The sequence below is a fragment of the Tamandua tetradactyla genome, chromosome 12 (assembly GCF_023851605.1).
Source record: "Tamandua tetradactyla isolate mTamTet1 chromosome 12, mTamTet1.pri, whole genome shotgun sequence".
In the NCBI taxonomy this organism is placed as follows: domain Eukaryota; kingdom Metazoa; phylum Chordata; class Mammalia; order Pilosa; family Myrmecophagidae; genus Tamandua; species Tamandua tetradactyla.
This window is the reverse complement of record NC_135338.1, coordinates 78,363,494-78,378,357: the sequence shown is the minus strand read 5'-3', so window position 1 is coordinate 78,378,357 and position 14,864 is coordinate 78,363,494.

The window sequence follows — 14,864 nt, the reverse complement described above, 5'->3', positions numbered from 1 at the left end:
GTAAACTCCTGAAGAACATTGCCCCAGACCTGCAAGGTATTGCTGCCTCACTAGTGCTTTAACTGAATTTTGAAAAGGCCATTCTACCATTCTAGTAAGTCAGATTATTTATTCATACCATATAATATCTTTGATGACTTCTCTCCTTTATCTATTTATAATATAACAAAATATGTATCAATTTTAAGTTTTTAATTACATCATTTAAATTATGGGATATCAAGGAAAAGTGCAAATATCACCCAAAGACTTTTTCACCCTCTCCTGGAAAAACAGTTATTATGTTTTAGGTTGTATGCAGGATAATTGCATCATGTTACACAGAAATATGACTTTGTTATTGTCTTCATTTGGATATTAAGTATGGTTATTAGGTTAAGCATAAATCTAGGTGCTGTAGTGATAGGATTTGTATGTATGCTCATCATCTAAAATTAGTTGAACTTAGTAAAGGAGAGTACCTCAATAGTGTAAATGGACTTCATTTTAAATAGTTGAAAAGCCTTAAGAGCAAAGTTGAATTTTTCCTAAGAGGAGTGAGAAAAGATGGGGGAGAAAGAGGTCACAAAGTATGTCCCCCCACAGAAACATTGATAAACAAGCAGAAACTGGCATAACTATTTTCTCAGAACTCTGGGTAATAGTCCAAACTTTATAGCAGCCAAGAAAATGCTGAATAAAGAAAAAGGCAACTTAAAATGGTAGGAAAGACTTGTGGTGCTCTAACTAGTCTCTTTCAGTGGGAGCCCACACTCCCAGGCAGGTACATGATCCTGGGACCAGAGACAACACAGCTCACACCTTATTCATAGAATAGGGCACATGTATGTCTCTTCCAACTCATCTAATGACAGTCAGGGGACTGATCAAAGATGCTTGTCTCATTTTAACCTGGCACGGAATTCATTCTAAATGGAGAGATGGCAGGCATGGCTGCTAAAACATTAGAATAGAGCAATCAACAGCAACTACATGGGGCAAAATATGTAGTTGGGACATACCGTAGAACACCTACGGCCCAAGAAGAAAGGCTTAGAGAAATTCCTGGAGAAAATGGGACATTCAGTGTCCATGTATACTTTGAGCCTTTTATAAGGCCAAGTGTATTCCAAGAGAAAGATCCTCAGAAAGAAAACACCAAACAAATATAATATGATTCCATTTAGCAATAAGAAAAAAACCCCAGCAACCTCTGAATAAGGGGGATAATCTGACTTCGGAAATAACACATCAGAGTTTTCAAATGTCCATATTTCAACAAAAAAAAATCACAAGACAGACAGAGAATCAAGAAAAGATGGCTAATTAAGTGAAACAAAATAAAGTAACCAAAACCATCACTGAGGAAGCTCAGACATGGGAATTACTAATCAAAGATATAGTGTCTTCTCTCCTAAATAAGTTTAATGAGATAAAGAAAAACAGACAAAGAACAGAGGGAAGTCATAAGAAAGAATGCATGAGGAAAAGGAGGAATTCAATAGAGATAAAAATTTTATAAAGAAACTAAACAGTAATCTGGAGCTGAAAGGTTTGATAACAGAAATAACAACATTGAACAGAGGGATTAATGTCAACCGAGAATCATATAGCCAGAAAAACTGTCCTACAAACTGAGAAGTAAACCAAGACATATAAACACAAGGGAGTTCATTAGGGAGTTCATTACTAATAGAACTTTCCACAAGAAATGCTAACAGGAGTTCTTCAGAGTGTAAGGAAAGCACACTACACAATGATTTAAGACAAATGAAGAAATATCCATGATAAAGGTAATTCATAGCATGAATAAATAAATATAAGCACCGCTATTATTATATTCTGGGTTTGTAATTCTACTTTTTCTTTCTTACAAATGCACTGAAGAGAATCATGTCTATGATATTGGGTACACAAACTATAAAGATACCATATGTGATTTAAAAGAACACAAAAGAGGAGAAGGAAGGGTATGGGAATAGACATTGTGTATATTTTTGGGGTTGCATTAGAATTGTTAGGTTGTTATAGATTTAGGATGTTAAATGTAAACCTGATGGCAACCACAAAGAAAATATCTAAAATATAAACAGGAAAGGAAATAAAAAGGGAATCAAAGTGGCTTACTACCAAAGATTGACTAAGTACAAAAAAAAAATGAATAGAGAAGGCTATTATGGAGTAAAAGGACATAAAACATAAAATAAATAAATGGGAAAATGGCCAAATTAAGTAATGTATTTTAAGTAGTTATTTTAAATATAAGTGCATTAAATTTTCCAGTCAAGAGGCAGAGATTGGCAGAATGGAATTTTGTAAAGGCATAATCTAACAATATGCTGTTTGTAGAAGACTTTCTTAGGTGTAAAATCACATTTCATTGGAGTGAAAAATGGAAAAAAAATCATGAAAATAGAAACAAAAAGAGAGCTTGGATGGCTATACAATTATCAGACAAAATAAGCATTGGTCTAAAACTGTTTCAGTAGACAATGAAGAATATTATATATTGATAAAAAGATCATCAAGAAGCTATTAAAACTTATAAACAAATACACATCTAACATTGCCCCAAAATACATGAAGCAAACATCAACAGAACTGATGAGAGAATTGAAGGGAGAAACAGATAGTTCTCCAAAAATAGTTGTAGACTTTAAGCACCACTTTCAGTAATGCGCAGAACATTTGGACAGGAAACAAATGAGGAAACGGAGGATATTGACAATAATATAAACAAATTAAGCCAAATACACGTATATAGAACACCTATCCAATAACAGCAGATTACTGACTCTTCTCAAGTGCACAAGGATGATTATTCCAGACAAACCATATGTTAGGTCACAAAAAAGTCTCAACAAATTAAAAAAGAAAAATGTTATATGCAAGCATAATGAAATGAAGCTAGAAATCAATAACAGAAGGAAAACTGATAATTTAAAAATATGTGAAAATTGTACAGCACATTATTATATGTGCAGCTTAGAAGTTGCTCAGAAAAAGCTGCTCAGAAAGAGGGGGCTGGTTCCCTCTGCTCTCCCACTGAGATCACACAAACAATAGAAGCATTCACAGCAGTGAGTTAGAACTCCATGCATATCCAGAAGCAGAGCCCCACATCCACAGAGACTGAAGGCAGAACACAAGCTGCTGAGGGGTGCCATATACAAAAGGTCCCCAAGGGAAGGAAAAAGAGATAGCAACTGTGCTACAACTACAACTGGCAAGAGGTATGCTAACTCAATTCAGTTACTGTCAACTGGACTGCCTAAGCCAAAATGGACTTTTCTATAGTAACCCAACACTCTGGATTGACTCCTTCTGGCTCCCCAGGGTGGAATAACCTAATAGGGAAGAAACTGGTGGTAGAAAAGTCATGTGAAATAAAAACGATGAGGTTAAACTGAACTGTTGTGACACAGTTGGGTCTCAAAACTGAAAAATGTAAGTAAAATGGGGCACAGACAGAGAAAATTTTTAAAAGTCATAGGAGTTGAGAAGTAAAGTCTGCACAAAACCAAGCAGAACAGGTCAAGATTCCTGGAGAAAGAACAGAGGAAAGGAAACTTTGCCCTGGAGGTGAACAATCATACGAGAAGAGTAATCTTAAAAATTGCACCACAAGGATGGGGTCCAAGATGGTGGCTTAATGAGGAGTGGAATTTAGTTCTTCCTCCACAGCAGCTAGAAAATAGCCAGGAACAGTATAGAACAAGTGCTGGTGCCACATCAGAGACCATACACACACTATACACCAGTCTGGACAAGCTGGACCAGCTGTGATCCCACCCAGAACTGTGAGTCCCCCAAGCTGCGGAAGCCAGTACCCCTCCCCCCACAGGCTGCTTCCCAAAGGGGAAAGGAAAGAGACTTTACTAACAGCAAGGGGCTGAGCTCAACCAAGCTCCAATTGTGGAGTTAATTAACAAATTCTGACTACTAAAAATAGACCCCCAGCTCAGCTGAACCTCAAGTAACAGCTAAGGTTGCTGATTTTTGTCCCAGAGCAGAGGAGGCAGGGCAGACAGAAAAAGAGAAAAAATGAGTTTTTTCAGAGAACAGCACAAAATACTTGAAAAGGTCTGGGCCTGTAGGAAAGGAGGAGGCACATAGGCACACATGTAGAAGAACATACCAACTTAAGCTCTTAATTGGCAAACCTGAGGAATGGGGGTCCTGCACAGAAAAGGATTTTTTTTCTTTTCTTTTTTGTGGCTGTGTTTCTACAAGGCTTGACTGCTCTTTGCATACAACTGCAAGGCTTCTCAAGCTCCACCAGGCAAGGGTGGAATTAAACTTGTCTGAGAGACAAAGAGGCTGGTCAGTGGAAGGAATTAATTCCCTGGAGGCTATGCCTTCCCCAGGAGAGAGGTGGGGCCCAGCTCCTGTGGAATTCCCTCGCTCAAGAAATTCAGACAAATTCAAGAAATTCATCTGGAAAACTGAAGTGATTGAAGCCAGCCTACAACCTCTCTTCTGACTCAACCACACCCCAGCAGGGAGACTCTGTTGAATTTAAAGGTACCACATCACTTTATGCTGGTGGGACCCACAGGCAGACAAGTGCCACATACTGGGCAGGATAGGAAAAACACAGAGTCTAGAGGCTTCATAGGAAAGTCTGTCAACCTACTGGGTCTCGCCCTTAGGGAAAACTGAGGCACGTGACTCTTTTCTCCTGAGAGGAGGCCAGTCTGGTCTGGAAAAGTCTGACAGGGGTCTATAATAACTAAGTAGATCCTTCTAAGGGGCAAAAAAGGCACCATACAGCCAGGGCAAGAAACAAGAAAACAAGAACTAAAAAATTCTGATATGTTAAACAAAACCTAAGTTAGAGGTCTAGAATAAGCTGAACTGAATGTCAGAGAACAGATAGACAATAAAGTCATCCAGCAAGATAATCAGGTAAAAAAGTGAAAACAATCTCAAGAATAAACTAATTAAGGAAATTAAATGTCTAGACATCAGCAAAAAATAATGCATCATACTAGGAAAATTGAAGATACAGCCCAGTCAAAGGAATAAACCAACAATTCAAATAAGATACAGGAGTTGAAACAATTAACTCAGGATATTTGTACAGACATGGAAAATCTCATCCAAAATCAAACTGATTAATTGAGGAAGTATATAAAGAAGGCAAGGGATGAACAGAAAGAAGAAATCGAAAGTCTGAAAACACAAATCACAGAACTATGGGAATGAAAGGCACAGTAGATGAGATGAAAAAAAAACAATGGAAACCTGCAATGTTAGATTTCAAAAGGCAGAAAGTAGGATTAATGAACTGGAGGATGGACATCTGAAATCTGACAAGCAAAAGAAAATATAGGGAAAAGAATAGAAAAACATGAGCAGGGACTCATGGAATTGAATGACAACATGAAGTGCATGAATATACATGTTGTGGGAGTCCCAGAAGAGAAGGGGAAAGGAGAAGAAAAACTAACAGAAGAAATTATCACTGAAAATTTCCCAACTCTTAGGAAAGGCTAAAAATTACAGATCTAAGAAGTGCAGCATACCCCAAACAGAATAGACCCAAATAGACATACTCCAAGACACTTACTAATCAGAATGTCAGATGTCAAAGAGAAAGACAAAATTTTGAAAGCAGCAAGAGAAAAGCAATCCATCACCTACAAGGGAAACCCAATAAGACAATGTGTAGATTTCACAGCAGAAACCATGGAGGCAAGAAGGCAGTGATATGATATATTTAAGATACTAACAGAGAAAAACTGCTAACCAAGAATTCTGTATCCAAAATTGTTCTCAAAAATGAGGGGGAAATTAAAACATTTTTGGACTAAAAAATCACTGAGAGAATTTGTGACCAAGAGGCCAGCTCTGCAAGAAATACTAAAGGAAGCACTAGAGAGATAAGAAAAGACAGCAGAGGGAAGTGTGGAGAAGAGTATAGAAATGAAGACTATCAGTAATGGTAAAAAGAAGAAAAATTAGACACGACATATAAAATCCAAAAGGCAAAATGGTAAAAGAAAGTACTGCCCTTACAGTAATAACACTGAATGTTAACAGATTAAACTCCCCAATCAAAAGACATATACTGGCAGAATGGCTTAAAAAACAGGACCTATCTATATGCTGTCTATTGGAGATGCATTTCAGACCCAAGGATAAACATAGGTTGAAAGTGAAAGGTTGGGAAAAGATATTTCATGCAGACAACAATCAGAAAAGAGCAGGAGTAGCTATACTAATATCCAACAAATTAGACTCCAAAGGTAAAGCAATTAAGAGACAAAGAAGGACACTATGTACTGATAAAAGGAACAACTCAATAAGAAGATATAACAATCATAAATATTTATGCACCAAGCCAGAGTGCTCCAAAATACATGAAACAAATAGTGAAAAGAGAAATAGACATATCTACCATAATAGTTGGAGACTTCAATTCTCCACTCTCATCAATGGACAGAACATCTAGACAGAGGATCAATAAAGATACAGAGAATTTGAATAACACAATAAATGAACTAGATTTAACAGACAATTATAGAACATTGTACCCCACAACAGCAGGATACACCTTTTCCTCAAGTGCTCATGGATCTTTCTCAAGGACAGACCATATGCTGGATCACAAAGCAAGTCTCAATAAATTTAAAAAGATTAAAATCATACAAGCACTTTCTCAGATCATAAAGTTATAATGTTGGAAATCAATAATAGGCAGAGGGCCAGAAAATACACAAATATATGGGAGCTCAACCACACACTCTTAAACAACCAGTGGGTCAAGGAAGAAACTACAAGAGAAATCATTAAATATCTTGAAGCAAATGATAATGAAAGCACAACATATCAAAATTTATGGGATGCAGCAAAGGCAGTACTAAGAGGGAAATTTATTGCCCTAAATGCCTATATCAAAAAGAAGAAAGAGCAAAAATTGAGGAATTAACTGTTCACTTGGAAGAGCTAGAGAAAGAACAGCAAACTAACCCCAAAGCAAGCAAAAGGAAAGAAATGACAAAAATTAGAGCAGAAATAAATGAAATTGAGAACATGAAAACAATAAAGAACATCAACAAAACCAGAAGTTGGTTCCATGAGAAAATCAATAAAATCGATGGACTCTTGGCAAGGTTAACAAAAAGAAGAGAGAGGATGCAAATAAATAAAATCAGAAATGGAAGAGGAGACATAACCACTGACCCCACAGAAATAAAGGAGGTGATAAGAGGTTACTATGAACAACTATATGCTAATAAACTAGACAATGCAGATGAAATGGACAACTTCAAAGAAAGACATGAACAACCAACACTGACTCAAGAAAAAATTCACGACCTCAATGAGCCAATCACAAGTAAAGAAATTAGTCATTAAGAGGCTTCCAAAAAAAAAAAGTCCAGAACCAGATGGTTTCACATGTGAATTCTACCAAACATTCAAGAAAGAACTAGCACCAATCCTGTTCAAATTCATTTAAAAAAAAAATTGAAGAGGAGGGAAAGCGACCTATCTCATTCTATGAAGCCAACGTCACCCTCATGCCAAAGCCAGACAAAGATACCACAAGAAAATGAAATTACAGACCAATCTCTCTAATGAATACAGATGCAAAAATCCTCAACAAAATTCTTGCAAATTAAATACAGCAACATATTAAAAGAATTATACATCATGACTGAGTAGGAGTCATCCCAGGTATGAAAGGATGTTTCAACATAAGAAAATCAATTAATGTAATACACCATATCAACAAATCAAAGCAGAAAAACCACATGATCATATCAATTGATGCAGAAAAGGCATTTGACAAAATTTAACATTCTTTCTTACTGAAGACACTTCAAAAGATAGGAATAGAAGGGAACTTTCTCAACATGATAAAGGGAATATATGAAAAATCCACAGCTAACATCATTCTCAATGGGGAAAAACTGAAAACTTTCCCCCTAAGGTCAGGAGCAAGACAAGAATGTCCACTGTCACCATTGTTATTCAACATTGTGTTGGAAGTTCTAGCCAGAGCAATCAGACAAGAAAAGAAATACAAGGCATAAAAATTGGAAAAGAGGAAGCAAAACTCTCACTGTTTGCAGATGATATGATACTATATGTCAAAAACCCAAAAAAATCCACAGCAAAACTACTAGAGCTAATAAATGAGTAAAGCAAAGTGGCTGGTTACAAAGTCAACACTCAAAAATCTGTAGTGTTTCTAAACACTAGTAATGACCAATCAGAGGGGGAATCAAGAAAAAAATTCCATTTACAATTGCAACCAAAAGAATGAAATATTTAGGAATAAATTTAACTAAGGATACAAAAGACCTATACAAAGAAAACTACAAGAAATTGCTAAAAGAAATCACAGAAGACCTAAATAAATGGAAGGGCATACTGTATTCAAGGACTGGAAGACTAAATACAGTTAAGGTGTCAATTCTACTTAAATTGATTTATCGATTCAGTGCAATACCAATTAAAATCCTAAAAACTTGCTTTTCAGAAATAGAAAAACCAATAACCAAATTTATCTCGAAAGGCAGGCTGCCCCAAATAGCTAAAAATATCCTGAGAAAGAAAAATGAAGTCAGAGGTCTCACACTACCTGACTTTAAGGCATATTATGAAGCTACAGTGGTCAAAACAGCATGGTACCGGCATCAAGATATACTGACCAATGGAATTGAATAGAGTGTACAAACATTCATCCTCTCATCTATGGACAATTGATCTTTGATAAGGCAGTCAAGCCAAACTCACCTGGGACAGAAGAGTCTCTTCAATAAATGGTGCTTGGAGAACTGGATGTCCACTTGCAAAAGAATGAAAGAGGATCCATATCTCACACCCTATACAAAAATTAACTCAAAATGGATCAAAGACCTAAACATTAGATCTGACCATAAAACTTTAGAAGAAAATTTAGGGAAATATCTTATAAATCTTATAATAGGAGGTGGTTTCCTAGATCTTATACCCAAAGCACAGGCATTGAAGAAAGAAATAGATAAATGGGAACTCCTCAAAATTAAACACTTTTGCACATCAAAGAACTTTGTCAAGAAAGTAGAAAGACAGCCTACACAATGGGAGACAATATTTGGAAACAATATAACAGATAAGGGTCTAGTATCCAAAATAGATAATGAAACTGTTCAACTCAACAACAAAAAGGCAAACAACCAAATTACAAAATGGGCAAAAGACATGAACAGACACGTCTCAGAAAAGGAATTACAAATGCCTAAAAGGTACATGAAAAAAAAAGATCAACTTCCCTATCAGGGAAATGCAAACCAAAACCACAATGAGATATCATCTCACACCCACCAGAATGGCCATTATCAATAAAACAGAAAATGACAAGTGCTGAAGAGGATGTGGAGAAAGAGGCACACTTATCCACTTTTGGTGGGAATGTAAAATGGTACAACTGCTGTGGAAGACAGTTTGGTGGTTCTTCAGGAAGCTAAGTATAGACTTGCCATATGATCAGGCAATACAACTGCTAGGTATCTATTCAGAGGACATGAGGACAAGAATACACATGGTCATTTGCACACCAATTTTATAGCAGCATTATTTACAACTGCCAAGAGATGGAAACAGCCCAATTGTCCATCGACAGATGAGTGGCTAAACAAGCTGTGATATATACATATGATGGAATATTATGCAGCCATAAGACAGAATAAAGCCATGAAGCATGTAGCAACATGGATGGACGTTGAGGACATTATGCTGAGTGAGATGAGCCAGAAACAAAAGGAAAAATACTGTATGGTCTCACTGATATGAACTAACATTAATGAATGAACTTGGAGAATTTCTTGGCAGAGGCCATCAAGAAATAGAAATATTGTAGATTTGGAGTAATTGGAGCTGAAGGGATACAGATTGTGCATCAGGACTGATTGTAAAAATTCAGAAATGGATAGCAAATACTACCTAATTGTAGCACAATAATGTTAGTGCACTGAATGAAGCTGAATGTCAGAATGATAAAGAGAGGAGAGCTGGGCACAAATGAAACCAGAAGGAAAGATAAATGATAAAGACTGAGATGGCTATAATCTAGGAATGCCTAGAATGTACAATGATAGTGACTGAATGTACAAATTAAAATATATTTTTGCATGAGGAAAAAAAATTTCACCACATATCCACAGCAAGAATCAGTTGATGAAGAATTGAGAAAATCTGATCAGTTAAACTGGGGCTAGTCACAAGGTCTAGGATAAGTGAGATCAGGTATCAAAAAAGTGTGCCGTGTTAAGTGACAACACAAAGACAATCGACAATGAAACCGTAGATTAGAGGATCAGTACTTCAAAGTTAATTCATCAAAATAATCAGATACTTAGACGAGCAAAAAAAATTGCAAGCCATACTGAGAAAAAGGAAGAAATGGCTCAGTCAAGGGAACAAATTACAACTACACAGGAGACACAAAATGTGGAACTACTAATTAAAGAAGTTCTTCAAACAAATGTTCTGAATCAATACAAGAAGATGAACGAAAATATTGATAAAGAGATAAAGGATATTAAGATGATAATATGTGAACATAAAGAGTGTGAATGTTTAAAAAGAAAATAACAGAAATTATGGGGATGAAAAGCACAATAGTAGAGATTAAAATACACTAGTAGCATAAACAGCAAATCTGAACAAGTAGAAGAATCAGTTAACTATAAGACAAAACAATCATAATCATGCAGTCAGAGGAACAGATAGAGAAAAGGATAGAAAATTTGAACAGTGTTTCAGAGACTTGAGGGACAGCATGAAGTGTACAAATGTATATATCATGCGTGACACAGAAAGAGAAGAGAAGGGAAAAGGGGCAGAAAGAATATTTGCGAAAATAATTTCCCAATTCTTCCCAATTTCCCCAAATTTCCCAATTTCCCAATTTTATGGAAGACATAAATGTACAAGCCCATGAAATGCAACATACTCCAAACAGATATATCTGAATAGATCTATTCTGAGACATGTCTAATATGGATGTCAAATGCCAAAGATGAAGAAAGAATCCAGAAATCAAAACGAGAAAAATTGATTCATCACATAAAAAGGATTCTCAAGAAGACTAAGTTCAGATTTCTCATCAGAAAGCATGGAGGTAAAAAGGCAGTAGGATGATATATATATATCAGTAGGATGATATAATATATATATATTAGGTACTGAAAGATAAAAACTGCCAGCCCCAAATTTTTTAGCGAGAAAAAACTGCCAAAGATAAGGGAAAGTTTTAATATTAACAGAAAAACAGAAACTGAGAGAGTTTTGCAATAAAATAGCAGCCCTATAAGAATTACTAAAATGAGTTCTGCAGGTTGAAAGGAAAAGACAAGAGAGTGACTTGAAGTAGTGTGAAGAAATGAAGATTATCAGTAAGGGTACCAAAAGGGTAAATGTAAAACCCAATAGTACTGCATCCTCAATATACAACTCTGCTCTTCTATTCTTTTGAGAGTCTGAATGCAGTTGTACAAAAAAGGGCATATTTCCTGATAAAGGACATGCAAAATATAAAGTGGTAAAGTGAGACAAAAGTAAGATAAAGAAGTGAAGCAGAGAGATATGGGAACAGAGAACATATATGCTATAGAATTTAAGTTGTTATCTTTTCAAGTTAGTAGGTTAGTAATGTAGGTTTGGAATATAAACCCAAGGGTAATAACAAAGAAAATATTTTTTAAATGTACAAAAACAAGGGAAGAATGGGATCACTCAGACACATCACAAAATATCAACTATAAAATACATGGTGATAATGGGAAAGAGAGACAAAAAACAAGATAAGACATATTAAAAAACCAAAAGACAAAATGGCTAAATAAGTACTACTTTTAGAGTAATAACTTTTAATGTTAATGGATTAAACTTCCCCATAAAAATACACAGATTGGCAAAATAGATTTTAAAAAAAAGTATTTGTTTACAAGAAACTCACTTTAGCCCAAATACACAAAGATATTGAAAGTGAAAGGTAGGAAAAAAATATTCAATACAAATAGTGTTCTAGTTTGCTAGCTGCCAGAATGCAACACACCAGAGATGGATTGGCTTTTAATAAAAGGGGATTTATTTTGTTAGTTCTTCAGAGGAAAGGCAGCTAACTTTCCACTGAGGTTCTTTCTTACGTGGAAGGCACAGGATGGTCTCTGCTGGTCTTCTCTCCAGGCCCCTGGGTTCTGACAACTTTCCCCAGGGTGACTTCTTTCTGCATCTCCAAAGACCTGGGCTGAGCTGCAAGTGCTGAGATGAGGAATGCCGAGCTGCTTAGGCTGTGCTATGGTGTGCTCTCTCATTTAAGCACCAGCCAATTAAGTCAAACGTCACTTGTTGCAGCAGACACACCTCCTAGCTGACTGCAGATTTAATTAGCAACAGATGAGATTCACGTACCATTGGCTTATGTCCACAGCAACAAGACTAGGTATGCTCACCTGGCCAAGTTGACAACTGAATCTAACTAACACATGTCCACCCCTTGTCAACTTGACAACTTCAAGCATCACCTGAAACAGGTGCAAAAAATTCTCTTCTTACTGTGGACCTGTGAATCGCAAAACAAGTTGTCTGATGCCAAGATGCAAAGGAGGACATTCACGGGATACAGGTTTTCATTTCCATAGGGAGAAATTGGAAGAACACAGATGTAAAACCTGCAGGGCAAACACCATTGGATTTCGAAGTCTGAAAGTCATTCATCCTTCGGCTTTAGAAAGTGGCAGTCCCACCCTTTCCAAGGGCCTATGCAGTGGCCCGCCTCTTTCCAAATCAACCTCGGGGAACATCGAGGAGACCACCTCTCGGCTCCACTCTCTCCAGGCATCAGGGCCACCCCTGGGCTCTCTGCCATTTCTGGGGCACAGGCTCAACCCCTCCATGTGGTGGCAGCCAGGCTCTCCCAGTCCCCCAAGGAGCGTGCTCTGCCTTCTCCAAGGCCTGAAGCTACACAACTCTTCCACTGCAACAAGATGAGAGGCTCATCCTCACCTTTCAGGGTAAACTCACCCTCTCCATGTATATGGGTGGGTCCACTCTCCTGGCCGAGATTTCTTGGCTTCAGACCCGAGCTTCCATGGTTCTCACTCTGCAAACTCCAATCTCTCCCTTTTGTGTCCTCCTTTGCCAAGATTGGCAGTGGTTCCATTTATACCAACAGTCTCTTCACGCAGTCCAGGACTTCTCCATCATTCTCTTCACAATTCCCCCCAAAATCTTCCCTTTAGCCAGCCAAAACACTGTTCAAACATATCTGGCATTTGCAAACTGCAGCAGCACCCCACTCTCTGGTACCTAATCTGTTCTAGTTTGCTAGCTGCCAGAATGCAACACACCAGAGATGGATTGGCTTTTAATAAAAGGGGATTTATTTTGTTAGTTCTTCAGAGGAAAGGCAGCTAACTTTCCACTGAGGTTCTTTCTTACGTGGAAGGCACAGGATGGTCTCTGCTGGTCTCTCCAGGCCCCTGGGTTCCAACAACATTCCCCAGGGTGACTTCTTTCTGCATCTCCAAAGGCCTGGGCTGAGCTGCAAGTGCTGAGATGAGTAATGCCGAGCCTCCTAGGCTGTGCTACATTGTGCTCTCTCATTTAAGCACCAGCCAATTAAGTCAAACATCACTCATTGCAGCAGACATGCCTCCTAGCTGACTGCAGATGTAGTTAGCAACAGATGAGATTCACGTACCATTGGCTTATGTCCACAGCAACAAGACTAGGTATGCTCACCTGGCCAAGTTGACAACTGAATCTAACTAACACAAATAGTAACAAAAAAAAGATCTGGGGTAGCTGTACTAATAATGTCAGACAAAATAAACTGAGTCAAAACCTGTTATAAGAAACATGATGGAGAATATATGTTAATAAAATGGGCAATCCACCAAAAAGAATTAGCAATCATAAATATATTTAACACCAGTAAAATTGAAGGGAGAAATAGACACTTCTATTATAAGAGTTGGAGACTTAAATACACCATTCTCATCAATAGATAGAATACATAGAAGATCAATAAGGAAACAGAAAACTTGAATCATATGATAAATGTATTAGACACTAACAGGCATATACAGAACATTGCACCCCGAAACAGGATATACATTATTCTCAGGTACAGTAAATCATTCTGCAAAATATACCACATGTTGTGTCGCAAAACAAGTCAAAATAAATTTAGAAGGGTTTAAATTATACAAATCTCTTCTTTGGTTATGATGGAATGAAGCTGGAAATCAATAACAGGGAGAGAACTGGAAAGCCGCAAATATTTGGAAGTTAAATAACACACTTTTAAACAATCAGTGAGTCAAAGAAGAAATTGCAAGTGAAATAGGTAGGTATCTCTGCATGGGCAGTCAACAGGAATCAAACCCAGGTCTGGAGAGGGAAATTTATAGCCATAAATGTTTACATTAAAAAAGAAGATAAAGCTAACATCGAAGACCTATCTGCACAAGTGGAGGAACTAGAAAAATAACAACAAACTAATCCCAAAGCAAGCAGAAAGAAAAAAAAAAGATCAGAGCAGAAATCTATGAAATTCAGAATAAAAAACAGTAGAGATAAATAACAGAACCAATAGTTGGTTCTTTGAAAAGATCAATAAAATTGATAAACCCTTAACTAGACTGATAATGAAAAAAAAGAAAGGATGCATATCAATAAAATCAGAAATGAGAGGAGGGACGTTATTACTGAACCCAGAAAAACTAAAAGCATCATAAGAGCATACTATGAACAATTGTATGCCAACAAATTAGACAACCTAGATGAAATGGACAAATTCCTAGAAACAATGAACAACTTACACTGACCCTACAAGAAATAGGAGAACGCAACAGATTAATTACAAGTAAAATGTTGAATCAGTA